This window comes from Petromyzon marinus, chromosome 11, assembly GCF_048934315.1.
Source record: "Petromyzon marinus isolate PM22_M1 ecotype Great Lakes invasive population chromosome 11, UKy_Petmar_22M1.pri1.0, whole genome shotgun sequence".
NCBI lineage: Eukaryota > Metazoa > Chordata > Hyperoartia > Petromyzontiformes > Petromyzontidae > Petromyzon > Petromyzon marinus.
In genome coordinates, this window is record NC_133677.1 from 13,129,255 (window position 1) to 13,155,732 (window position 26,478).

Here is a 26,478-nt window from a genome sequence, read left to right on the forward strand (position 1 = left end):
GTTAAGTGATGACGTCACCCTGCTGCTCTATTTAAGACCGGGAGCAAGCGAGGGCTTTACCATTCTGGCGAATTGCCCGATGATGCTGGATGTATTTACCAGCGAAACGTCGTACTCAAACTGTAAATGTGGATTCACTCTTCAACACACCGGTGGGCTAAAGTAGTGAATTATTTTTCTTTTTGTCAATGTGACACTTTTTTTTGCTGATTGGCCATGTCGGGTGGTGGAGGGTTACGACACATTTATAAATAAACGCGATCTAACCCAAAAACCTTTATTATGCTGTTAGCGAGTAGCAGCAGCAGCGCCTATGAATGAGATAAAGATCCCCCGTGTAGCCTTTAACAGACTGTTGGGGCAAGTGCTGTTAGCGAGTAGCAGCAGCAGTGCCTATGAATGAGATAAAGATCCCCCGTATAGCCTTGACAAGACTGTTGGGGCAAGTGCTGTGAGCGAGTAGCAGCAGCAGCGCCTATGAATGAGATAAAGATCCCCCGTGTAGCCTTGACAAGACTGTTGGGACAAGTGCTGTTAGCGAGCATCTAAGACGGGCAGGCACGGCACACGAGGGGGTGGGTGGCCAGCATTGTGCCCGGCCGCCTTTGTCTCCCTCGTGGAGATGTTTACCACACTGCACGAGGTGCTCATCTGAGGCTGAGTCGGAAGCCCAGAACCGGTTCAGATAATCGTCACCGGTGTTGGCCGTGAGTGTGAAACGAACTGGGGTCGCCTGTTTCGGAGCCGCGACTCCCCACATCAGCACCCCTTGCAGCTCCCGCACGCCGCCTGGAACGCGAGCGATCCTCTCATGGTAGCGGCCTTCTCACCCTGGGCCCTGGGGGCGTCGCACACCCAGGGCCGAATTGGCTTCCTCTTCCTTCCCCAGTGCCATCATCCTCCCTCGTGCCTCTACTCCCACTCACCCGGGCCCAGCTGGCTCCTCTCCTCCTCCACCTCCTCCTCTTCCTCCCAAACCTCGCTGCTCTGGCCCACCACCGGCACTCGACGGCAAGGCCCCGGACTGGCCACAGGGGCCACGGTCCGTCGGATAAATGCCCGGCCAGGGCCGGTGGGGGCGGTCTGTGTGTAAAAAATTGTAAATGTGATCAGAGGAAAAAGAAAATGTGATTCAAATATTGTATTATCTCTAATGTGTACGCTTCAGTGTTTGTTTGCACAGTTGGCATTACGTCTCCCATGTGTTCGGCAGCCCCCCAATGATTATTTGTCACCGGGCCGCATTTTTTTTTTGGACCCAGCCCCTCCAATTGGAGCCATCTGAGACCGCACGGAAATTTGGGCACCGCTGTGTTTACAAACCGCCTGGGCCCGATGTATAGTCCCAGTCCGTCACCGTTCGACGATATACCGTTACTCCAAGTTCATTTTGTTTGCCGTGTGTAATGCGTGTTGAACTTCTTTCGCACCGTGCGTAGCCAACCGCGCTAATCGGGGGTGCCAATTTGTGACTTCAGACAGGGGGAGCGGTAGTGTAGTGGTTAGCGCTACGCTGCGCTATGAACCTGGCGACCCGGGTTCGATTCCCGCTCACGGCCAACACCAGTGACGATTATCTGAACCGGTCCCGGGCCTCCCCCAGGTCGACTCAGCCTCAAATGAGTACCTGGTGCGGTGTGTAAACATTGCCACTAGGGAGACAAAGGCGGTCGGGCGTGGTGCTGGCCACCCACCCCCTCGTGTACCGTTCCGGCCTTCATAGGTGCTCGCTAACAGCACTTGCCCCTACAGTCTGTTACAGGCTACACGGGGGATCTTTGTCTTTATCTTTGTTTGGAGAGGGTGGCGCTTGCTCTCGACACGCGCCTGTGCCTTGTGGGACACGTGCGGCCCACCCACACCTGGCGAGCGCGTGAATATTTGATGGCCCTGTTGGCCTCTGGGCCAGTCCTCATTAACGATCGCGCCCCCCCAGCTCCGCGCAGCGTTCATTTGTCGCGCAGCCCATTGAGACGACGATCGTTGCCTTACGGAGCAGCGACGCATTTACGAAAATACCCGTGAAAATGTCACTTTACTTTTAAAGACTTTTTTAACTATTAAATTACGTTTTTCTTATTTTTACCAGGTAAGGCCCATTGAGCTATTTTTCAGAAGTGACCAGGCCACATATGATAACGCAACGATGTGGCTTACCATGTGGAAATGTATAGCAGCCAAATACTCTAAAGACGTGATGTTGGCTAAATGTAGGGGGGGGGGGGGGGGACCCGGAGGACGCGGAGAAAACGCCACGTGACCACGGGGAGAGAGACCCACAAACTCCAAATATACAGCAGCAGGCGTCAGGGTCGAGATGGAACCCACAACCTCCTGTACACCAGGCGAGGTAGTTAACATCTCATCACAGGGAGAGAGAGAGAGACCCGCAAACTCCAAATATACAGCAGCAGGCGTCAGGGTCGAGATGGAACCCACAACCTCCTGTACACCAGGCGAGGTAGTTAACATCTCATCACAGGGAGAGAGAGAGAGAGAGACCCGCAAACTCCAAATATACAGCAGCAGGCATCAGGGTCGAGATGGAACCCACAACCTCCTGTACACCAGGCGAGGTAGTTAACATCTCATCACAGGGAGAGAGAGAGAGACCCGCAAACTCCAAATATACAGCAGCAGGCATCAGGGTCGATATGGAACCCACAACCTCCTATAAACGAGGCGAGGTAGTTAACATCTCATAGCCACCACGGCGCTCATTAAGGAAGAGGGGGGGGACGTTAGAGGCAGGGCTTGTAAGGTTAACTCTCGATTATCCGTGCTTGTGAAAATATAAATGAAATATATGTATACGTGCCCTGGTCATATACTTTATACATGTGTAGTGTCAGCGGAGCAGGAGACAAGGATCTTGAGGAGGCACCTTCTTTATTCGCCACCTTCAGGTTCACAGGTTCGCCATCGCGCTCTCCCAAGTCGTCCAGCCCAGCCTTAACACGACCCTGACCGTGTAACACCGACGGCGCCGACGGAGACAGCCAACAACTCTCCGGCCGTGCAAAGCGAAGACGGCAGCGACGAAGGCGGTGAAGATGACGGCGACGACGAGACGAGTCCACTCCCAGAACCGGCAGCCCTGAGCTCCCGCTCTCCGCTGCTTTTATGCCGCCCGGCGCGGCCTGGCTCCGCCCTGGCCGCGCCTCCCTTCTCGAACCCACCAGCGGGTTCCAGAGGCTTCCAGACGGGGTCTTCCATGACCCTTGCCCTGCCAACCCACACACCGCGTACATGCTCACCGGCGTGTGTACTGCTCGTCCAATGCAGTTGCCCTTGCTGGACAACAGACGGCGCTATTACACTACACATATGTAATGGTTCACACGAGGGAGGCAGAGAGTTCTTGGAGGCAACACGTGTATTACAATAAGCCCTATAACACGAAAGGGGTATAACTGCCCCTTTACCAGCTACCCTAGAGCGGTATCTCCTCCAGGCTAGCTAACCATAGCTCACACAGGGTGGCTATCTCGGACTAGACCCTGGCTCGGGTCTGGGTGCCGTAGTTGGGCACGTCTTCTCCGGGTCACGGCTTCTGTCTTCAATCCCGGGGCTTCCTCCGCCCCTGGCCACGCCTCCCTTCTCAAGCCTTCGAGAGGGACCTGGTCCCGTGGTCCCGTGGTCTCCCCGGCCCCCTCCTTGGGGCCCCTCGGCCGGTACCTCCGGTCACCAGGCCTCAGGGTTCACCTGGAGTGTCATGGCCCCCGGTGAAGCCCTGAGCGGTCCCTGGCGCTCTCACCCCTTAACGGCGAGAGGCTGGCGCTGCACGTGGCCGGTGTGAGCGGCGCGCATCGTGCCTCTCGCAGGCCGGCTTATGCCTCATGCAGCGGCCTCCACCGATGCCACTACACATATATGAAGTTTTGCTGGCTGGCGCGCGAGCGGGCGGGCAAGTGTGCGGTGGTGACGTCACCACGTTACATCTGCGCGATGACGTCGGTCGCGTGTCACACCGTTGAGCCGGTATCCTGCATCACGCCAACGTCTCGCCTCACCCTCCCCACCCTCCCTCCCTCCACGCCGGCCGTGGATCTTACGCGAATGCACAGGCAGTGTGAGTTCTACATATGTGTAATGGTGACGGTAGAGTCAACCTGCGGTGTGATTGGACTAGTGGCCACGGGAGGTAATGACATGGGAAGTCAGCCTACAGCACGAATGCACTAGTGGCCAGGGGAGGTGGCTACGGGAATGTTCGAAAATAGGAGCTTGGCCAGGTGACAGAAGAGGACGGTAGAGTCTGCTGGTGGAGCGAGCGTCTAGAGCCAGCGAGAAGTTTCGGGGAGGAAAGCGTGGCCTTGGTCCGTATATAAGGTAGATGTGTGGGAGACTCGGGGCTGTTGCAGTGGGGGTCTCCGCCTGTTCGAGTGAACGTGGCTCCTCAATAAAAAGAACCATCTCAAGGCAGGTCGTCACACCTCCTACAATCACCCAGGAATGTCCTTAACGCTCGTGACGTCACTCCACGTCGACCAGCCCCCCTCATTAATAATCAAGAACAGGTTACATCCTCCACATGGACCCGCCCCTCATTAATAATCATGAGCGGGTGACGTCACTCCACATGGAGAACCCCCCCAATAATAATCATGAACAGGTGATGTCCCGCAAATGGACCCCCCCCCCCATTCATAATAATTAGCGGCTGACGTCACTCCACATGGGGGCGGGGCGAGGCGCCTCCTCCCCCCTGCTCGGCGTCAACTGACAACCCTCACTACAAAGGCAGAACCCTCATCACGTCACGTGATCTCCGTAACGCTATTGAGGCATCAAAATAAAAATGACGTCACGATGAACAAGGGATTATAACCTTCAAATGAAATAGGTCTGTGTCACCGCGGCTTTGCAAATTGCACACGCATGGATGTAATTAATATATCACGTCGTGGTCTGATTTTCGCTTGCAAGTTCCAGATTTACTGCAATACACCCGCCCTTGGACGGGCAATACTAGTTCATAAAGCCTCTCTTCACCAGGCAACAGTTTCTAATAAATATAACCATTAACTTAATATGATTTGTTTTTTTTTACAATTCGTATCTACGATCAGACACTTAACAACTACTCCCCAAAGAAGTATTTTCTGCAAAAAAAATAAAAAAAATTGTTGCCAACTTTAGTCTATACTTGTTATATTTAAAGACGTATCCATCGGAAACTGATGAATGTAAAGATTCCGTTCCTTTTTTATTAGAAAGAACAAAAATTTGTGAAATTAATACTCTGTATGAGGAAGCTCCTATCTTTTACCGTTTTCAAATTAGTCAGATTTGAACAAAAAATTCGGATTTTTGTCGTTAAAAACCGCTTGAATTCGAAATATCTCAGAATCAATAAAAGCTAGAATGGTTCTCGCTTTAATTTTATTTGCTGTGTAGTGCTCTATAAAATGAAAAAAACCCGCAATAATATTCTGAACGCTTTCGGAATGATACCACGCAGAAACAATTTCATGGGGCACTTAAAATCGAGATTTGGGGGCCTTAAAATGAAAAAATAAATCGGAATTTCAGATTGTTCCTGTTCTTTGGTTCTTTCGGTAAGGTCACGTAGAATGAGAATAAAATAATAAAATAACACAATAAAATTCTCACGACGTTTCGGCCACAACGCAAGCGGCCGTCTTCAGGTGAAAGGTACAGACCTGTCGGGACGACAGAGCTTCAATGAACGATGGATTCGTAGCGACTTTTAAGCTGGTTGGGAGAAGTGAGGCACCTTGACAAAGGGGTTTACATATCAAATAGCTGAGGGATTAGCTTGTGACTGAATTTTATTGTGTTATTTTATTATTTTATTCTCATTCTACGTGACCTTACCGAAAGAACCAAAGAAGATGAATCCTTGCAGTCACGAAAGCTTTAAATCGAAATTGTTCCTGTTGTTTGTGTCCTAAAAGCTACCAATGTACCAACTGTCAGCTTTCTGTGGAAAGCCTACTACTACGTGTTAAACCGATTTTTTTAAATTTTGAATTTGAGCTAAACTTCTACTCACCACGCCGTGAGAGCAAATGTACTGCGAGTGAGTTGACAGTTGTCGGCTGTGCCTGTACGCCACTGCCAATGTCGCCACTCCTTTGCTATGTTGCCAGCGAGCAGCAGCGTCAGCAGTAACCCTGACATACCGCAGCGTGGGGGCCTGAACATCCCTCGTGGTCTCTCGCCTGACGGACGACCGCTCTTGAGGCACGAGAGCTCTCCCCTCTCACCAAGCCACGGATGGTCGGTCCATGTATGGCGCCGCGGTGGCTAGGAGATGTTAACTCCTCTGTCTGGTATGCAGGAGGTCGTGGGTTTGGGATCGCAACCCTGACGCCTGTTGTACATTTGGAGTTTGCGCGTCCTCCCTCTCTCTCTCTCTCCCCGTGATCGCGTGGATTTTTCTCAAAGGTTCCTCCGGTTTGAACCCTCCGTATTAAGGATCAACATCACGCGTTTAGAGTAACTTGGCTGCTGAAAAAGGGCTACGTAGCTCAGTGGGCTATACCTGGTAAAATAAATAAATTTCGTTTCGCCAGAGGAGACGAACATAACCAGCTGTGTCCAGCACCTCCATATATGCTTGCAAGCGCACGCACGCTTCCCTACCCCAGTGCAATCGTCCATCAACATCATCGTGATTCATTATCATTGAAATGTACACGAGTTAAATGGGAATCTACAAGTGTTGCACATCTTGTAAACCTCACAGATGGTGACGCATCTGGACCAACGCTCACACGCACTACGGGCAGGAGCTAAAACAGCTGTGGTTGAAACTGCCCGTACGATGTCTCCTGCAGTAGCCGTTGTATGTTCGTCTTTGGTAGAAAGGCGTTGTTGCACTGCACACATTCTTGCTTGCAACTCTCAACAATTAAGACGAGAGACCAGGACGTGGTGAGATCGAAAGGGGTCGCGTGCGAACGTCCAGCGCCACAGTGGTAGGACAGGCGAATCTCGCTCGATGACCAAGCCAATGGCCAGTGGTCACATTAGCTCCACTGTCGCAACGCGTGTCAATGACATGACCTCCGAATTTCTTCCGCCACGATATCGCGACATCGCCCAGCGAATGTCCCAGCTCGGGAGGACGGTAAACCTGCGGCTTCGGAGCCGCGTTAAATCTTAAAACAAATTGAAAGCGATTAAAAGTAAAGATAATATATTAAATACGGCAGGGAATGTGTCACTATGGAATGTCTTGGTGACAACAAAATGTACAAACTGTATTGTTAAGTAATAACTAAGGAGGATTGTTGTTGTTGTTGTTTAAATATAAAGCAAGTTTATTCCATCACCTATTTTGTTTAAGTCGGAATTTGTCGTCTGTTGCTGTGTGTTGCGTGCAAGTAGCTCTGCGTGTGATGCGGCTCTTGAACTATATTGATCAAAGACAAGCAAAATGTCTCTTCTTCTTTGGTTCTATTGGGTAAAGTCGGGCACTGAAGTCACAAACGATACGAGACGAGGGGCCACTTTAGCCAACACCTGGGAGGTGAGTCGATATAAGACGTATTACTCATCAGCCTTGCCTGCGTCCCCGATTCCAACGCTTGGCTAAGTACCGTGCGAAAGAAATTCAGCATGCAGTACATACATATGTAAAGACAACTTCAATGCATTTGTCTTGAGATGATTTATTTATTAAGGAGCCACGCGCTTACACTCGGACATGTGAAGACCCCACTGCAACAGCCCCGAGTCTCCTGCACATCTCCTTATATACGGCCCGAGGCCACGCCCCCATTCCCGAACCTTCTCGCTGGTTCTAGACGTTCGCTCTACCAGCAGACTCCACCGTCCTCTTCCGTCACCTGGCCACGCTCCGTTCTCGATCATTCCCGTAGCCACCAGTTCATTCGCACTACAGGCGGCCTCCCCTGTCATTACCTCCCGTGGCCACTAGTCCACTCGCACTGTAGGCTGACTCCTGTCATTACCTCCCGTGGCCCCTAGTTCATTCGCACTGCAAGCTGACCCCCCTGTCATTACCTCCCGTGGCCACCAGTCCATTCGCACTGCAGGCTGACCCCCCTGTCACTACCTCCAGTGGCTACTAGTCCATTCGCACTGCAGGCCGACCCCCCTGTCATTACCTCCCGTGGCCACTAGTCCACTCGCACTGCAGGCTGACTCCCCTGTCATTACCTCCCGTGGGCACTAGTCCATTCGCATTGCAGGCTTACTCCCCTGTCATTACCTCCCGTGGCCACTAGTCCATTCGCACTGCAGGCTGATCCCTCTGCCATTACCTCCCGTGGCCACTAGTCCATTCTCACCGCAGGCTGACTCTACTGTCATTACACAGACATACGTCCCTCCACAGATGTTCGTCTTCAGTGGAGGGCATAGGCAACCACCATTCCTGACCTGTTGCTGAAGAGGCGAGAACCTACGAAGGGCTCAAGCACTTCGCCTTCCACGCCTTACGGCCATGCTCCCAAACCTTCGTCATCCGTGTTGATGTTATCCCACCTGGTTCCAGCTCCTGATAAGAGGAATGACAGCATTCCTTTGCGAGCGTGGATGTTGTTGTTGTTGTTGAACATTCCACGTGGCCCTCTGCAGCAAACGCCTTTACTTTATTATCTGGAGATGCCGCAAGGGGTGCCCGGTCCTCCGCGTTTGCCCCTCCACATTTAGAATCAACATCCACGCGTTCAGAGTATTTAGCTGCTCTTAATTGCCGCACGATGATAGGCCACTCCGTTGAGCTATCATTTGTGATGGCAAGGTCGCTTCTAAAAAAATAGCTATATAACCCAGTGGGGCCTTACCTGGTAAAATAACAAAAACTTTAATTTTGATCTAAAGCTTTCGTGACCGCAGGGATTCATATTCTTAGTTCTTTCGGTAAAGTCACCACGTAGAAGGGAAACAATAAAAAATAATAAAATAATAACTCATTGTTTCATATTTTTATTATTTTATTGTTTCCCTTATACGTGACTTTACCGAAAGAACCAAGAATATAAATAAAAACTTAGTTTGTGCTTCGTGGTCTCTCGGTGAGCAGCCGCGTGCACCACACTCAGTACCCCCCTGTTGGCCACTGCAGTGGCTACTTTAATACTTTATTACCACTGCAGTGGCCGTAACATCACGAATAAATGGGAACTAAAGCAACCGTGGCCACCCAGTACTGAGACCGTACAACGTGTAACGACTCAACGCCCGATCCACAAATACGAAGGAGACATCGCTGTGATACAACCGTGTGGACACCCCGACTAAGTTGTCTTGCTTGAAGCAATTCTAGATTTGAAGCTTTCGTGACTGCTAGGATCCACACTCTTTGGTTCTATTGGGTAAAGTCACGTTGCTTGCAGCACCTGCGTGTGACATTGTTGTCATCTACGACGACCACAAGAAGAATAAGATGTTGACCTAAAACTTCCGTGACTGCAGGAATTCATGTTCTTTGGTTCTTTCGGTAAAGTCGCGTAGATAGAAAAATAAAGCGATTAAAAAAACTTTAATGTAGACTGTAGCCTGGTTCTTAATCGTAGTGAGTGAACTGGCAGTCTATAATGTAGACTGTAGCCTGGTTATTAAGTTTGATGAGTGTACTGACAGTCTATAATGTAGACTGTAGCCTGGTTATTAACCTGAGTGAGTGTACTGGCAGTCTATAATGTAGACTGTAGCAATAGTTATTAATCTGAGTGAGTGTATTGACAGTCTATAATGTAGACTGTAGCAATAGTTATTAATCTGAGTGAGTGTACTGACAGTCTATAATGTAGACTGTAGCAATAGTTATTCATCTGAGTGAGTGTACTGACAGTCTATAATGTAGACTGTAGCCTGGTTATTAAGTTTGGTGAGTGTACTGACAGTCTATAATGTAGACTGTAGTCTGGTTATTAATCTGAGTGAGTGTACTGACAGTCTATAATGTAGACTGTAGTCTGGTTATTAATCTGAGTGAGTGTACTGACAGTCTATAATGTAGACTGTAGCAATAGTTATTAACCTGAGTGAGTGTATTGACAATCTATAATGTAGACTGTAGCCTGGTTATTAAGTTTGGTGAGTGTACTGGCAGTTTATAATGTAGACTTATTCTTGGCGCTTTCAGCAATAAATAAATAAATAACAAAGATAAACATATAAACCACGACGTTATCACAACAAAAGCTCTGATTTTTATTTTTTAATCTCTTTTTTTGTATTACTGAAAGAACCAAGAATAAGTCTACATTATAGACTGCCAGTACACTCCGATTAATAACCAGGCTACAGTCTACATTATAGACTGCCAGTACACTCACTCAGGTTAATAACCAGGCTACAGTCTACATTATAGACTGCCAGTACACTCACCAAACTTAATAACCAGGCTACAGTCTACATTATAGACTGCCAGTACACTCACCAAACTTAATAACCAGGCTACAGTCTACATTATAGACTGCCAGTACACTCACTTAGGTTAATAACCAGGCTACAGTCTACATTATAGACTGCCAGTACACTCACTCAGCTTAATAACCAGGCTACAGTCTACATTATAGTCTGTCAATACACCCACTCAGTTTAATAACCAGGCTACAGTCTACATTATAGACTGTCAGTACACTCACTCAGATTAAGAACCAGGCTACAGTCTACATTATAGACTGTCAGTACACTCACTCAGCTTAATAACCATTACTACAGTCTACATTATAGACTGTCAGTACACTCACTGAGCTTAATAACCAGGCTACAGTCAACATTATAGACTGCCAGTACACTCACTAAACTTAGTAACCAGGCTACAGTCTACATTATAGACTGCCAGTACACTCACTCAGTTTAATAACCATTACTACAGTCTACATTATAGACTGTCAGTACACTCACTCAGGTTAATAGCCAGGCTACAGTCTACATTATAGACTGTCAGTACACTCACCCAGCTTAATAACCAGGCTACAGTCTACATTATAGACTGCCAGTACACTCACTCAGGTTAATAACCAGGCTACAGTCTACATTATAGACTGCCAGTACACTCACCCAGTTTAATAACCATTACTACAGTCTACATTATAGACTGTCAGTACACTCACCCAGGTTAAGATCCAGGCTACAGTCTACATTATAGACTGTCAGTACACTCTATCCGATTAAGATCCAGGCTATAGTCTACATTAAAGTTGTTTATTAACTTTATTTGTATTATTATGTTTCTATCTCCGTGACTTTACCGAAAGAACAACAACAAAAACAACAAGAACAACAACAACAAGAAGAACAACAACAACAAGAACAACAACAAAAACAACAACAAGAACAACAACAAGAACAACAACAATAACAACAACAAGAACAACAACAAGAACAACAACAACAATAACAACAGGAGCAACAACAACAACAAGAACAACAACAAGAACAACAAGAACAACAACAGCAACAACAACAGCAACAACAAGAAGAACAACAACAAGAAGAACAACAACAAGAACAACAACAAGAACAACAACAAGAACAACAACAAGAACAACAAGAACAACAACAAGAACAACAACAACAATAACAACAGGAGCAACAACAACAAGAACAACAACAACAAGAACAACAAGAAGAACAACAAGAACAACAACAAGAACAACAACAAGAACAACAACAACAATAACAACAGGAGCAACAACAACAAGAACAACAACACGAACAACAACAGCAACAACAACAAGAACAACAACAACAAGAACAACAACAAGAACAACAAGAACAACAACAAGAACAACAACAAGAACAACAACAAGAACAACAAGAACAACAACAAGAACAACAACAACAACAACAACAAGAACAACAAGAACAACAACAAGAACAACAACCACAAGAACAACAACAAGAACAACAACAACACCAAGAACAACAACAACAACAAGAACAACAACAAGAACAACAACAACAAGAAGATCCTCACCATCAGGGCACATCAATCATCTGGCCAATGGCAAACCTTCACACAACAGTGCTGCTACTCACAGGGGCTCAGTGCCAGGCTGGGTGCACTGTGAGGGCTCCCTGTCTGACAGGAGGTCACGGGTCAGACCCACAGGCGGTGGTGGTGGTGGTGCCATGGGTCAGCGCTCCGCTTGTTGTTGACACACAGACACTCACGCACGTGCACGCCTCCACACTCGCGCGCAGCAACTCCCACACGTAAGTAAATACAAAGATTCCTCATGTAGCCTTCACAGGCTGTCGCGGCAAGTGCTCTGGGTAATTGAGCAGCAACAACAGACACGTGACCGCGCCACTGGGAAGGGGCAAGGGGGCGTGGTGCCGGCCACCCAACCCCTCCCCCTCGTGACGTCACAACGGCGCTTGTGCCAAGCTAGGTGCACTTTGGCCCAGGTGTTGTGGGTTGTCTGAGACGACTGGCAGAGAGGCACCGCCGCCTCGCTGCGTTTTAGCCGCCCGGCGCTCTGCTACGTTGTTGTGAGCGTCGCTCCTTCGCCCTCCGCTGTGTTTGGAGGGCGACTGCCTCCAATATTGCCCGGTTAGCAGCGCCCGTTAACACAAAAGACAAAGATCCCCCGTGTAGCCTGAACAGACTGTTGGGGCAAGCGCTGTTAGGGAGCAGCACCTGTGAAGGCCGGCACACGGGGGGGGGGGGAGGGTGGCCAGCACCACGCCCGGCCGCCTTTGTCTCCCCGCTGCTGATATTTTACACACAGCACCCAGGTACACCTTTTTTTTTACAGGCTGAGTCGACCTAGGGGATGCCCCGGCTTCAAATATTCGCCAATGGTTATTGGTGGTGAGAGGCGGGGGGGGATGTTGAACTCGGTTTGGTGTTTGGGCTGGGGTAGCTGGGCGCGCTAACCACTGCGCCACCGCTCCCCGTCCACAGACACTCTGCCTCCCTGCCACGTGAACACTCCGGCAGCACTGAGCTGGAGTGTTGCTCTCAATCCTCCTCCTCCTCCACCCTCGTGCCTCGCTCAGTCGCCTCGCTCACTCTCACACGGCTCGCTCGCTCACACACACTTCGCTCTCACACACTCAAACTCTCTCACACACACACTCACACACTTCGCTCTCACACACTCAAACTCACACACACACTCTCACACACTTACACACTCTCACACACACACTTACACACTCAAACTCTCACACACACACTCACTCTCACACTCTCTCACACACACACTTACACACTCAAACTCTCACACCCTCACACACACACTCAAACTCTCACACCCTCACAGACTTACACACTCAAACTTTCACACCCTCACACACTTACTCAAACTCACACACCCTCACACACACACTCAAACACTCTCCTACGACTCGCCCTCTCACTCTCAATCACTCGCTCCCTCTCTCTGACTCTCTCGTCTCACTCAATCTCACACACACACACCGACTCACACACTCACTCACACACACACACCGACTTACACACACCGACTCACACACACACCGACTCACACACCGACTCACACACACACACCGACACACACACACCGACTCACACACCCCGACTCACACACACACACACCGACTCACACACACCGACTCACACACACACAACGACTCACACACACCGACTCACTCACACACACACACCGACTCACACACACTCACACACACACCGACTCACACACACTCACACCGACTCACACCGACTCACACCCACACACCGACTCACACACACACACCGACACACACTCACACACCGACCCACACCCTAGGCTCGCCCACCGCGTTGAGCGAGCTGTCTCCCTCCACCCCACCACATGCAGCTGCTGCTCCAGCGGGGCCGTGCCGCCTCCAGGTCAACTTAGCCTCAAGTGAGTACTGTACTCCTACTGTACTCGTGGGTGGCATCGCAGCCGTGCGGGGAGACAAAGGCGGCCGCGTGCAGTGCCGCTCTCAATAGGTGCTCGCTAACACCACGTTGCTGCTGAGAGTGATATAACAGTGGAACTCTGTGTGTGAGAGAGTTCCGGTAACCGGTCTTCTTGCGTCACTGGCTCGCCACGCAGACGTGCACCTAGCCTGGCACAGGCGCCGTGGCGACGTCACCCAAACTTAGTGTCACGACCGTCGTCGCGGTTCGCTTCACCAAACTTCACCATCACCATACTTCACTAAACTTCACTATACTTCACTAAACTTCACCATACTTCACCATACTTCACCAAACTTCACCATCACCATACTTCACTAAACTTCACCAAACTTCACCATATTTCACTAAACTTCACCATACTTCACTAAACTTCACCATACTTCACCATACTTCACTAAACTTCACCATACTTCACTATACTTCACCATACTTCACCATACTTCACTATACTTCACCATACTTCACTAAACTTCACCAAACTTCATCAAACTTCACTAAACTTCACCAAACTTCACCATCACCATACTTCACTAAACTTCACCAAACTTCACCAAACTTCACCATCACCATACTTCACTAAACTTCACTATACTTCACTAAACTTCACCATACTTCACCATACTTCACCAAACTTCACCATCACCATACTTCACTAAACTTCACCAAACTTCACCATATTTCACTAAACTTCACCATACTTCACTAAACTTCACCATACTTCACCATACTTCACTAAACTTCACCACACTTCACCATACTTCACTATACTTCACCATACTTCACCATACTTCACTATACTTCACCATACTTCACTAAACTTCACCAAACTTCATCAAACTTCACTAAACTTCACCAAACTTCACCATCACCATACTTCACTAAACTTCACCAAACTTCACCAAACTTCACCATACTTCACTATACTTCACCATACTTCACTAAACTTCTCCATACTTCACCATACTTCACTAAACTTCACTAAACTTCACCATACTTCACCAAACTTCACTAAACTTCACCAAACTTCACCAAACTTCACCATCACCATACGTCACTAAACTTCACCAAACTTCACTAAACTTCACCATACTGCACTATACTTCACCATACTTCACCAAACTTCACTAAACTTCACCATACTTCACCATCACCATACTTCACTAAACTTCACCATACTTCACTAAACTTCACTAAACTTCACCAAACTTCACCAAACTTCACCATCACCATACTTCACTAAACTTCACTATACTTCACTAAACTTCACCATACTTCACCATACTTCACCAAACTTCACCATCACCATACTTCACTAAACTTCACCAAACTTCACCATATTTCACTAAACTTCACCATACTTCACTAAACTTCACCATACTTCACCATACTTCACTAAACTTCACCACACTTCACCATACTTCACTATACTTCACCATACTTCACCATACTTCACTATACTTCACCATACTTCACTAAACTTCACCAAACTTCATCAAACTTCACTAAACTTCACCAAACTTCACCATCACCATACTTCACTAAACTTCACCAAACTTCACCAAACTTCACCATACTTCACTATACTTCACCATACTTCACTAAACTTCTCCATACTTCACCATACTTCACTAAACTTCACTAAACTTCACCATACTTCACCAAACTTCACTAAACTTCACCAAACTTCACCAAACTTCACCATCACCATACGTCACTAAACTTCACCAAACTTCACTAAACTTCACCATACTGCACTATACTTCACCATACTTCACCAAACTTCACTAAACTTCACCATACTTCACCATCACCATACTTCACTAAACTTCACCATACTTCACTAAACTTCACTAAACTTCACCATACTTCACTAAACGTCACCATACTTCACTAAACGTCACTAAACTTCACCAAACCTCACTAAACTTCACCATACTTCACCAAACTTCACCACACTTCACTAAACTTCACCATCACCATACTTCACTAAACTTCACCAAACTTCACCATACTTCACCACACTTCACTAAACTTCACCAAACTTCACCAAACTTCACTAAACTTCACCATACTTCACCAAACTTCACCATACTTCACCAAATTTCACCATCACCATACTTCACTAAACTTCACCATACTCCACCATACTTCACTAGACTTCACCATACTTCACTAAACTTCACCAAACTTCACTAAACTTCACCATACTTCACCACACTTCACTAAACTTCACCATACTTCACCACACTTCACTAAACTTCACTAAACTTCACCATACTTCACCATACCTCACTAAACTTCACCATACTTCACTAAACTTCACTAAACTTCACCAAACTTCACCAAACTTCACCATACTTCACTAAACTTCACCAAACTTCACCAAACTTCACTAAACTTCACCATACTTCACCAAACTTCACCACACTTCACTAAACTTCACTAAACTTCACCATACTTCACCACACTTCACTGTACTTCACCACACTTCACCATACTTCACTAAACTTCACCATACTTCAGTAAACTTCACCATACTTCACTAAACTTCACCATACTTCACCACACTTCACTAAACTCCACCACACTTCACTAAACTTCACTAAACTTCACCACACTTCACTGTACTTCATACTTCACCATACTTCACCGCGCCGGTGGTGACGTGGGCCGCACAGGGCCGATTCGTCGGGTTGCCGCTCGCCACTGACGTTAGCCGGGGCCGGGGATCGAACTCGGGAGCGGGGTTGTGAGCGCGCAGTGCGTTAAACACATTACTCCACCGCTACGCTTCACGCGCGTGTGTACACGTGTGTGTGTACACGTGTGTGTGTACACGTGTGTGTGTACACGTGTGTGTGTACACGTGTGTGTGTACGTGTGTGTACGTGTGTGTACGCACGTGTGTACGCGCGTGTGGGTGTGTGTACGTGTCTGTGTTTACGTGTGTGTACGTGTGTGTGTACGTGGGTGTGTACGTGTGTGTGTACGTGTGTGTACACGTGTGTGTACACGTGTGTGTGTGTGTGTACACGCCTGTGGGTGTGTACGTGTGTGTGTGTACGTGTCTGTTTTTACGTGTGTGTACGTGGGTGTGTGTACGTGTGGGGGTGTACGTGTGTGTGTGTACGCGCGTGTGGGTGTGTACGTGTGTTTACGTGTGTGTACGCGCGTGTGGGTGTGTACGTGTATTTACGTGTGTGTACGTGTGTGTGTACGTGTGTGTTAGACTGTGGGGAGCGGTAGTGTAGCGGTTAGCGCGCTGCGCTACGAACCCGGCGACCCGGGTTCGATTTTCGCTCACGGCCAACACCAGTGACGATTATCTGAACCGGTCCTGGGCCTCCCCTAGGTCGACTCAGCCTCAAATGAGTACCAGGTGCGGTGGATAAAAACATTGCCACTGGGGAGACAAAGGCGGTCGGGCGTGGTGCTACCCACCCCCTCGTGTACCGTTCCGGCCTTCATAGGTGCTCGCTAACAGCACTTGCCCCTACAGTCTGTTAAGGCTATACGGGGGATCTTTGTCTTTTGATCTTTGTGTTAGACTGTTAACATGGCACTGTGCGCATGAATGGAAGGTTTTGTGTATTAATCATTTGTGTGTGTGGGGGGAGCTGTTGGTGTGCGTGTGTGTCTATGTGTCTGTGTGTTTGTGTCAATGTGTCTGTGTGTGTTTGTGTCAATGTGTGTGTCTCTGTGTCGCTGTGTGTGTCTTTGTGTGTGTCTCTGTGTCTGTGTGTGTGTGTCTCTGTGTCGCTGTGTGTGTCTTTGTGTGTGTGTGTGTCTGTGTGTGTTTGTGTCAATGTGTCTGTGTGTCTCTATGTGTGTTTGTCTCTGTGTGTGTCTGTGTTTGTGTGTCAATGTGTCTGTGTATCAATGTGTCTGTGTGTGTCAATGTGTGTGTCTGTGTTTGTCTCGGTGTGTGTCTCTGTGTCTCTGTGTTTGTCTCTGTGTCTCTGTGTGTGTATCTGTGTTTGTCTCTGTGTCTGTGTGTGTGTCTCTGTGTCTGTGTGTGTGTCTCTGTGTGTGTTTGTCTCTGTGTCTGTGTTTGTCTCTTCGCCGGTTAGAAACATTTAGGCTGGCCTGCCTACGATCCATCCTGGGTTTAACCAGACTGGATTGTGTGAGGAGCTCACAAATCCTTGAAAGATCTGGGCAAGGTCCCATCGGTGAGCTCCTCCGGCAGGCAAGGCTGTGTTGGTTGGGTCATGTAGCCCGCATGCCCAGCCACCGCATGCCGAAACAGCTTTTGTTTGGCTGGATTGAGGGGGCTAAGCGGGCGCGGCACGGGCTTGAGAAGAGATGGAGTGATGTGGTACAGGAGGACGTGGAGCTGAGTGGACTTGCCGATGACTGGTACCAGCGGTGTGAAGATCGGCCTCTGTGGAGGAGGCTCGTGAAGGACGCTACTGGGCAGTTGGAGGTAGTCGCCCTCCAACAACAACGGAGGGTGGAGGAGCGACGCTCACAACAACGAGCGGAGTGCCGGGTGGCTAAAGCACAGCAGGTTGGCACAGTAGGGGGCACAGGTGGTGCATCAGCCAGTCATCTCAGTCAGTCGACCCGTGGCGCCTGGGTCTGCCCCGTGACCTCCTGCCAGCGGGCGTTCGACACTTCACGTGGCCTCAATGTGCACGTAGCCTGGCACAAGCGTCGTGGTGACGTCACCGCCACTTAGTGGCGAATGGCGGTTGTTGTGTGTTTGTCTCTGTGTGTGTTTGTCTGTGCGTGTGTGTCTCTGTGTGTTTGTCTGTGTGTGTGTCTCTGTGTGTGTGTCTGTGTGTGTCTCTGTGTGTGTCTGTGTGTGTGTGTTTGTCTCTGTGTCTGTGTGTGTCTCTCTGTGTGTGTCTGTGTGTGTGTTTGTGTCTGTGTGTGTCTGTCTGTGTCTCTGTGTGTGTGTATCTGTGTGTTTGTGTGTGTGTCTGTGAGGAGCGGTGGTGTAGTGGTTAGCGCTGCGCTACAAACCCGGCGACCCGAGTTCGATTCCCGCCGCTCAAGGCCAACACCACAGTGACGATTATCTGAACCGGTACTGGGCCTCCCCTAGGTCGACTCAACCTCAAATAAGTACCTGGTGCGGTGTGTAAACATCGGCACTTGCCCCAACAGTCTGTTATGGCTACTGGGGGGATCTTTGTCTTTGGTGATGTAGCATAGCACCTGGCGCGCTGCACTACGAACCCGGTCATCCGAGTTCGATTCCCACTCACGGCCAATGACGATTATTTGAACCGGCCCTGGTGGCTTCAAATGACTACGATGTGTCAACATTTCCACTGGGGAGACAAAGGCGGTGTTCGTCACCTCGTGTGCCCTGCCGGCCTTCATAGATGTTGCTCGCTAACAGCACTTGCCCCTATAGTCTGTTAAGGCTACACGTGCCGTTACCATCCGCAACACATGCCGTTACCATCTGCAACGCGCCCGATCTCCTCGGAACTCGAAGCTCAGCAGGCCACGAGCTTGGACGGCGCTTGGATGGGTCTGGACAGCGCTTGGATGAGCTATCGTCATGCATAACAGGTGTTATAGGCTGTGAAGGGCACGCTAGAGGTCAGCAGAGATCAGTGCGACTACGCTCCCCGCATTAAAAAAATGTGATTATGTATTTGAAAGCGAATGACTTTTGAATTGGTCACTAATCTTTTAAATAGGGCCCCGAAACTTCGCCTATTAAATACAATACTGTGTTCCTTTTAAGGCCATAGTTTTAATGTGGTTATTTATGCTTGTGCACGACTGCTAATGCGATAGCAGCATCAGCATCATCGGATCGTGCGTCCAATATCCCACCACCTCGGCTACAGCGGTCTCTCTAGCTTGGAGTTTACACTCGGGAGAGAGTAAACACCACTACTCCGAACGCGATGGATTTCCCGTTAGAACCCCTCAAAGTGCGGCGTGCCTGGAGGAGGATGAAACATCGCCGTGATGGAACCACTCGAGCCGAGACAGCTCATAACCCAGCGACGAGACTGGGGTGACTTATGAAAGTCGGGCCCAGCGGGGCCCAACTTGCCGTGCGATCTCAGGTGGCCCACATTTTGGGGGGCTGGGTCCAAAAAACAAACAAACGGGGCCCGGTGAGAAATAATCATTAGGGGCTGCCGAATATTGAGGAGACGTAATGCTAAATGAGAGCGTAAATAAGCATGAAGCGTACACAAAGGTAATACAATATTGAAATTTTTAAAAAATGTTAATATATTAAACTATGACCACATTTGTCAATTCCCCCACAGAGATCGGTCCACCGGCCCGCGCAATGGACCGGCCCACCGGGCATTTGTCCTACGGACTGCTGCCCCTGTGGCCAGTCCGGGCCTGCTCACACCCATCTGTACCCCTCCCCCACTACGTTGTCATTGACAGCGAGTTTTAGTGGTGGGGGTCGCTAAACGGTGTTTTATGATGCCCCCCCCCCCGCCACTCCCTTGTGGTGCCACTCGTGGGCAGAACTACGATGGTTTGTGTTGTTGTTGCACTGACGGCACAGGGCTGGAAATAGGAAGAAATTACTCTGGCAACTCATAAATGGTTCAACCCCCCCCCCCCCCAACTAGATCTGAGGAGGAAGGAGGAGGAGATTCGCTTTGTGTGTGGGTCTCTGTGCGTGTCTGTGGCTATCTGTGGGTCTTTTTGTTCGTCTGGGTGGGGGGGGGGTCTATCTGTGATTGAAATACAAAAAAGATTAATCATTGATTCCTTCCGGAACGGGACGCAGTCGCAGGGTTCACATTTTTACACTCATCACGGCGATTCCGGCCTATTTCCGCCACTGCTGATGGCCATGGCGTTCTCCATCGCAAAGGCCCGCTGGCCACTGGCGGCCCCTGGTGGCCTTTAGTGCGGCCCCCGACAATACACGAATGCGAAAACTCCTCACACAGGCGGTGTGGGGGCCCTCACACCTCTGCAAATGAGTGTGGAGTCTGTATGGAGACTGTAGTGGGCACTTAGCTGGGTTGGTGGTCGTGGTGGCGGCTACGCACGCCTGCAATGCAGCACTGTGGAGGCGAGGCTTGGTGGATCACAGAAATAATGTTGGGTGGGCGTCCAGGTGCCGTACCCTGGGCTCGCCACGAGAAAACAGTGCAAGCGAGTGGACTAATCGCCATCTGTTTCCATCTGGATGGAGCGTTGCCCCCTCGCGTGCGTGGGTTTTTCCCCCGGGTGCTCCGGTTCCCTCCCACGTGTATAATAAACACCGATCATTCATTGGCTGAACACATTAAAGTCAACAAACCAATGTGGCAAGGACCCTCCTGAAGATGAGTCCTTCGACTCAGTGCGGCTTTCCTGGATAAACAAGTACATTATTACTACTTACCAATAACTTCTGTTAATCGAGCAGTGGTGGTTTAGTACGGCTGACCGTGCTGATGAGCCACAGAACGGCAAAACTCCCTCCAGAGTTTACACAAACACTGCCGAGTAACCACAAGTGCGGAAGACCAATCGGCCGGCTGACTGTCGTAGTTCATTACGTGGCAGTTACGGACGAGAAGGTGATGTTTATCGAAAGTGCCTGTGATGTGTCCTCTCCAAGGAGGCCAGAGGGCCCTGAGTGGGATGTTGCGTCCACTCCGCTGTTAGCCGAGCCGACCTTAGAACCAGGCGTGACATCGCTACCCACTCATCCACGTCACGTGCTCTCTCGCCCATCTGGCCTTGGTTTAAAACTACAGCAACAACCATGCAATTTTGTATGTGTGTAGATATTGTTTAACTATGTTGCTATGCTCGCTCGTGGCTGCTTCGTGTTCTTCTAGCCAAGTGTTTTTTTTTGTTGTTAAATCTCAAAACCGTGAGAGGTCAGCACGGCTTTGGAGGCCATCCAGCAGTAGATTGTATTCTATTATTTGTGTATGGCGGTACAGTTGTGTTCAGGAGATAAATGTCAACGAGGACGAGAGGGCTTCAGGAGAGAGTTCGTGTCGTCTTGCTGTCCCTCCGTTGAAGGGGCGCAGACTTCGTGGTTTACTCTGTGGTCCATAGTTTGGGTTTCATGGTCACAGTCACACTACTATGGCTGAGTCTTCTTCCATATCCCTTTCATGAAGGAGATCAGCTCATCGGCCTGTCGATATTCTGGTGTGGCTGATGGTTTACACTGCTGGTGTCTTCAAGGAATTGTCAAAGCCAGGGGAGTGCGATGTGTGGGGTCTCGAATGAGGAGTTTATTGTGGACTAGCGCGTTGTTGTTCCACTCTGTTCGCCAGCCTTCTAGTTGTATCTGGGTGAGATTCTAGGACGGTAACAGCGGCACGATCCTAGCAGAGGGATGGGGCACTTGAGACGAGGAACATTGTTGATGGTGTTGGTTGATGATGGGTAAAGGTCCCTTTGTCGTTGGCAAGAACACCGGTACACTACCTTGCAGTTTGCGTGTCTCTGTGGATCTTTGTTGGCAGGATGTTCTCCGGAACATGAAGCTAGGGGGGGGGGGGGGGGGGGGGGTGGGATTGGTGTTAGTTGCAGCGTTGTTCCCCGTTACGATGGAGCGCATTGGGTGTATTTAATTGTGCGTGTGGCAGTTTTGTGTATAGAGCTGCCGGGCCAAGCTGGATGGCAGTGACTGTGCCACTGTGTAGATGAGTGACGGGGCGGCAGTTTGCATCGCCGTGGTGAGGGAGGACCCGCAGGAGTCTCGGCCCGACCCACAGGCTCGCACGCACCGTGAACTTCTTTGGCACCGTACGCGGCCCACCGTGCCAAATCGCCCTCCGGCAAGAACGCGAGGCAGAGCAGCGATGCCCACAAACAATGAGGGCATCGGGTGACTGCAGCATAGATACTAGCAATGTGGCACGGCGGGCAGTGGCAAGCATCCCCGTCTCACCATCATCATCAACATCGCGCCTCCCAATTAGCACTGTTGGCCACGTACGGCGCGAAAGAAGTTCAACACACACACATCGCCGCCTGGCCGAGCTCGGTTAGCGGCATCGCGCTTTGCCGTGGGACGTTTGAACGAAGTCGCCGATGCGTCGCGGTAGAGTCGGGGGGCAGATTCAGGGCTACGAGCTGCCCCCCACGGCTGATCGGAAGGAAGGGCCGAAGTTCGTGTGACAGTGTTTCCTTGTTGCTCACGAACTTGCTCTCCGTGATCTTGGATATCCGCGAATCGCATTTGGAACTCTATACGACTGCATAGAGAGAGAGAGAGAGCGAGAGAGAAAAAGTGATGAGAGATAAAGAGATGAGAGAGCTAGAGAACTTCTTGAAACTTTAGACGCATCTGCAGCCGCTGCACGTACGGTATCCGTAGGCCAATATCTGTGAAATTCACGAGCATCTCCGTAAAATATCCCGTGCGAAGAACGAAGCAATACGATATATAGCAACAACAAAAAATATGAAGTCATCAAAAGTATTAATTTACACATTTACTCGAGCCTTGGTAAATTAATCAAACATAAATCACTCACTGCACTTATTCCTTGAGACAACATTTGTTTATTCATAGCTTTAAGCTATGGCACAGTCATGCATTATGTGATGCACGATGTGATATCATGATGTCATGTATGATGTGATGTCATGATGACATGCATGATGTCATCGTAATACAAAGACAATGTCCACGACCATCGCTCAGCTGTTACTTCAACATTGCTTGGAGGGCATAAAGGAGGCCCGACAGCGGATGAGGTACCTAGTCCTCATTGGCCTATTGGGTTAATCCGCCCTCCCCCCGGCAGTGATCGCCGGACGATTCAATTTGAATGACTCGCTGGGTGCGGCGGTAAAGCCTCTGGCGAGACGATGGGAAACTCGTGGATTATAGAGATGGACTTATTATTCAGCATTATAGAGTCGGACTATTATCCACCGTTTTAGATATGGGCTATTATCCACCGTTATAGATATGGACTATTATCCACCGTTATAGATATGGTCAATTATTTAACATTATAGATATGGGCTATTATTCAACATTATAGAGATGGACTATTAGTCAACATAGATATGGGCTATTATTCACCATTATATATGGACTATTATCCACCGTTATAGATATGGACTATTATTCAACATTATAGAGATGGGCTATTATTCAACATTATAGATATGGACTATTATCCACCGTTCTAGATATGGTCTATTCAACATTATAGATATGGGCTATTAGTCACCAGTATAGAGATGGACTATTATCCACCAGAGACACTTGTGAGCCATTTGTTTAGCCATCGAGTGGGCTTGGGCAGAACACGTTGCTTGAAGGAACTCTGTGGTGGCCAATGGACAAGACTGGTGATGGATTGTCAGCCAAAGGAGCGAACGCACCTGACAGTACGACCCCAGGGGAGACGGAGCGATGGTAACAGTTCACGTGCAGGAACCGGATGGATTGTGACATCGCGCAACTCTTGAGGGATGGCGATGGAATGGAGGGTCATCCAGCGGTGGAGAGACATTACTCATGATAATGACGATGATCTTATACACATACTGCCTCCTGCCATGGGAATGTGTAATTTAAACCGCTGGAGCAAGGACCAGGAAAGGGATTTGACGTTGCCCAAGCTTGTTTGAGCGTGGAGACAAAGTGGCTGTTGGCTCACAAGAGTCCATTACAAAGTCTTGGAAGATGATGTACGTACAGACTTCTATCACCAGTGCTGCATAGACAGTCGTACGTCGATGTGCGTATATTCGATAAAGGAGGATTCGGTCTCGTGAACTTTGGGTCGTTTACGATTATTTTACACAGGAAGCTGAAAACGAAGTAAAATCATAAATGCACTGCGATATATATTTTTTAAAAAATCCTATCTTCGGTGCGATATAAATAAGAATACATTGTTTAAATTAGATTTATTTTATTTACGTCAGTATGCCATTTTAATATGAAAAAATAAGAGTAGGTTTTACCCTTTCTGGAAATGAAAGAGGAGGTGTTAAACACAAAATAGAAACCTTTAGCAAGGAATCAAGTTCGCATTAATCACACGGACTTGTGGTGAACATGCGAACATGGCTCTGGTAATATATGCGTTGTCCTTGAAACTGATTGGCCTACACCATTTAATTTTAATACTATACAGTATAAAACATAACATTACAATATGAATGGTAAGTTATGAAGTCTTTATAGTATAAAATGGTGAAGTTACAAAGGCTAGGAACGCATCCTCAATGTACTAATATTGTGAGTTGCTCAATATACGGAGTTTCAATACACGTACAAAGCTCCAGGAACGCATCTACTTGGTATATCGAGGTATTGCTGTAAACTACTTTACTCCGATTGGCACTGTTGGCTACATACGGTGCGAAATAAATTAAACACACACACACACGTACTCGTGCATGTGTTTGTTACTTGTGGTCAATTAGACGGTAACAAGGCGGACGGCCACTCACCATGCGCTCGGCATATATTAAAAGCCGCTTCACGCGTGTTGCAGTGTCACGGTGTATCGGCACTCTCGAAAGGACGCGAAGAACACCACTGTGAAATTGTTTTTACCCACGGTCCGTATATATCTGCGCCGCCCTCGGTTGAGCGGAGAGAGAGAGAGACTCTCTGGGCCCGCGGGCCCTGCTGGTATTACCGCAGAGACCTGACGATGCCCCCCAGTGACGGACGCGTGGGTTCAGTGAAACCGTAGTTTGCAGCTCCGTAATGCTTGGGGCGCTTAATGCTGGGAACCCGTGGGCACAATTTGCTCAAGTGTTTTTTTTTGAATGCTGATGAATGACAATTGCCCGGACAAGTGTTGCGGGAAACCACTCTGCGGTTAGCAGCCTTTAATCGTCAATTCCTGAGTCCGTGGATTTTGGAAGTAAATACGCAGATATCGTGGAAGAACCGCGGACCAGGGCCTTCCGTTTACGTTCAGCGCTGCGGTCTGCGGTCAGCCGGGCGCAAGAACCCCGATCCATCATCGCGCTCGGACGCGCGTTGAGGGCGACGACCTCGGACCGTCACGGCGGACGGACACTCGAACCCGCACACAGTCACGGGCGTCCTACCCTTGGGCAGGGGGTGCTCGTGAGGCCTCTGCCGGAGGGAGAAGGGGCCCCCTCGCCAAGGCCGGCGGCGACGTGAGCCAGAAGGACCCCGACAAGAATCGCGCTCGACAGGATCTAAACTTCGATGTAAAGCTTTCGTGACTGCAAGGATTCGTCTTTTTTGGTTCTTTCGGTAAAGTCACGTAGAATGAGAATAAAATAATAAATTAATAAAATAAAATAACAATTAAATTCTCACGACGTTTCGGCCACAACACAAGTGGCCTTCATCAGGTGAAGGGACGCGACTGGAGGACAAGGCCACTTGTGTTGTGACCGAAACGTCGTGAGAATTGTATTGTGTTATTTTATTTTATTAATTTATTATTTTATTCTCATTCTACGTGACTTTACCGAAAGAACCAAAGAAGAAGGATCTAAACTCTTTGGTTCTTTCGGTAAAGTCACGGAGGTAGAAAAATTAAATAATGCAAATAATGAAATATCACGACGTTTCGATCGCAACACCACAAGCGGTCGTCCTCGGGCGGGAAAAAATAACCCAGCAGTGGAACTGATGAACCAGCGAGAGAGTTGTTACAACAACAACAACAAGAGGTTAAATAACAGCTCTCCAC

At 48.8% G+C, this 26,478-nt stretch overlaps 1 protein-coding gene across 4 annotated transcripts in view; it reads left to right on the forward strand.

Moving 5' to 3' along the window:
• Positions 1 to 13,676: 13,676 nt before the first annotated feature.
• LOC116941200 (regulator of G-protein signaling 14-like) overlaps positions 13,677 to 26,478 on the forward strand; it is a 173,273-nt gene continuing 160,471 nt past the window's right edge. For 2 of the 4 annotated variants that reach the window (XM_076066390.1, XM_076066389.1), the window contains exon 1: positions 13,706 to 13,811. The gene's annotated coding sequence lies outside the window, so the exon portion shown is untranslated. Of the gene's footprint in view, positions 13,812 to 26,478 lie in introns of all 4 variants that reach the window. The other 2 variants (XM_076066391.1, XM_076066393.1) reach the window with 2 other exon arrangements.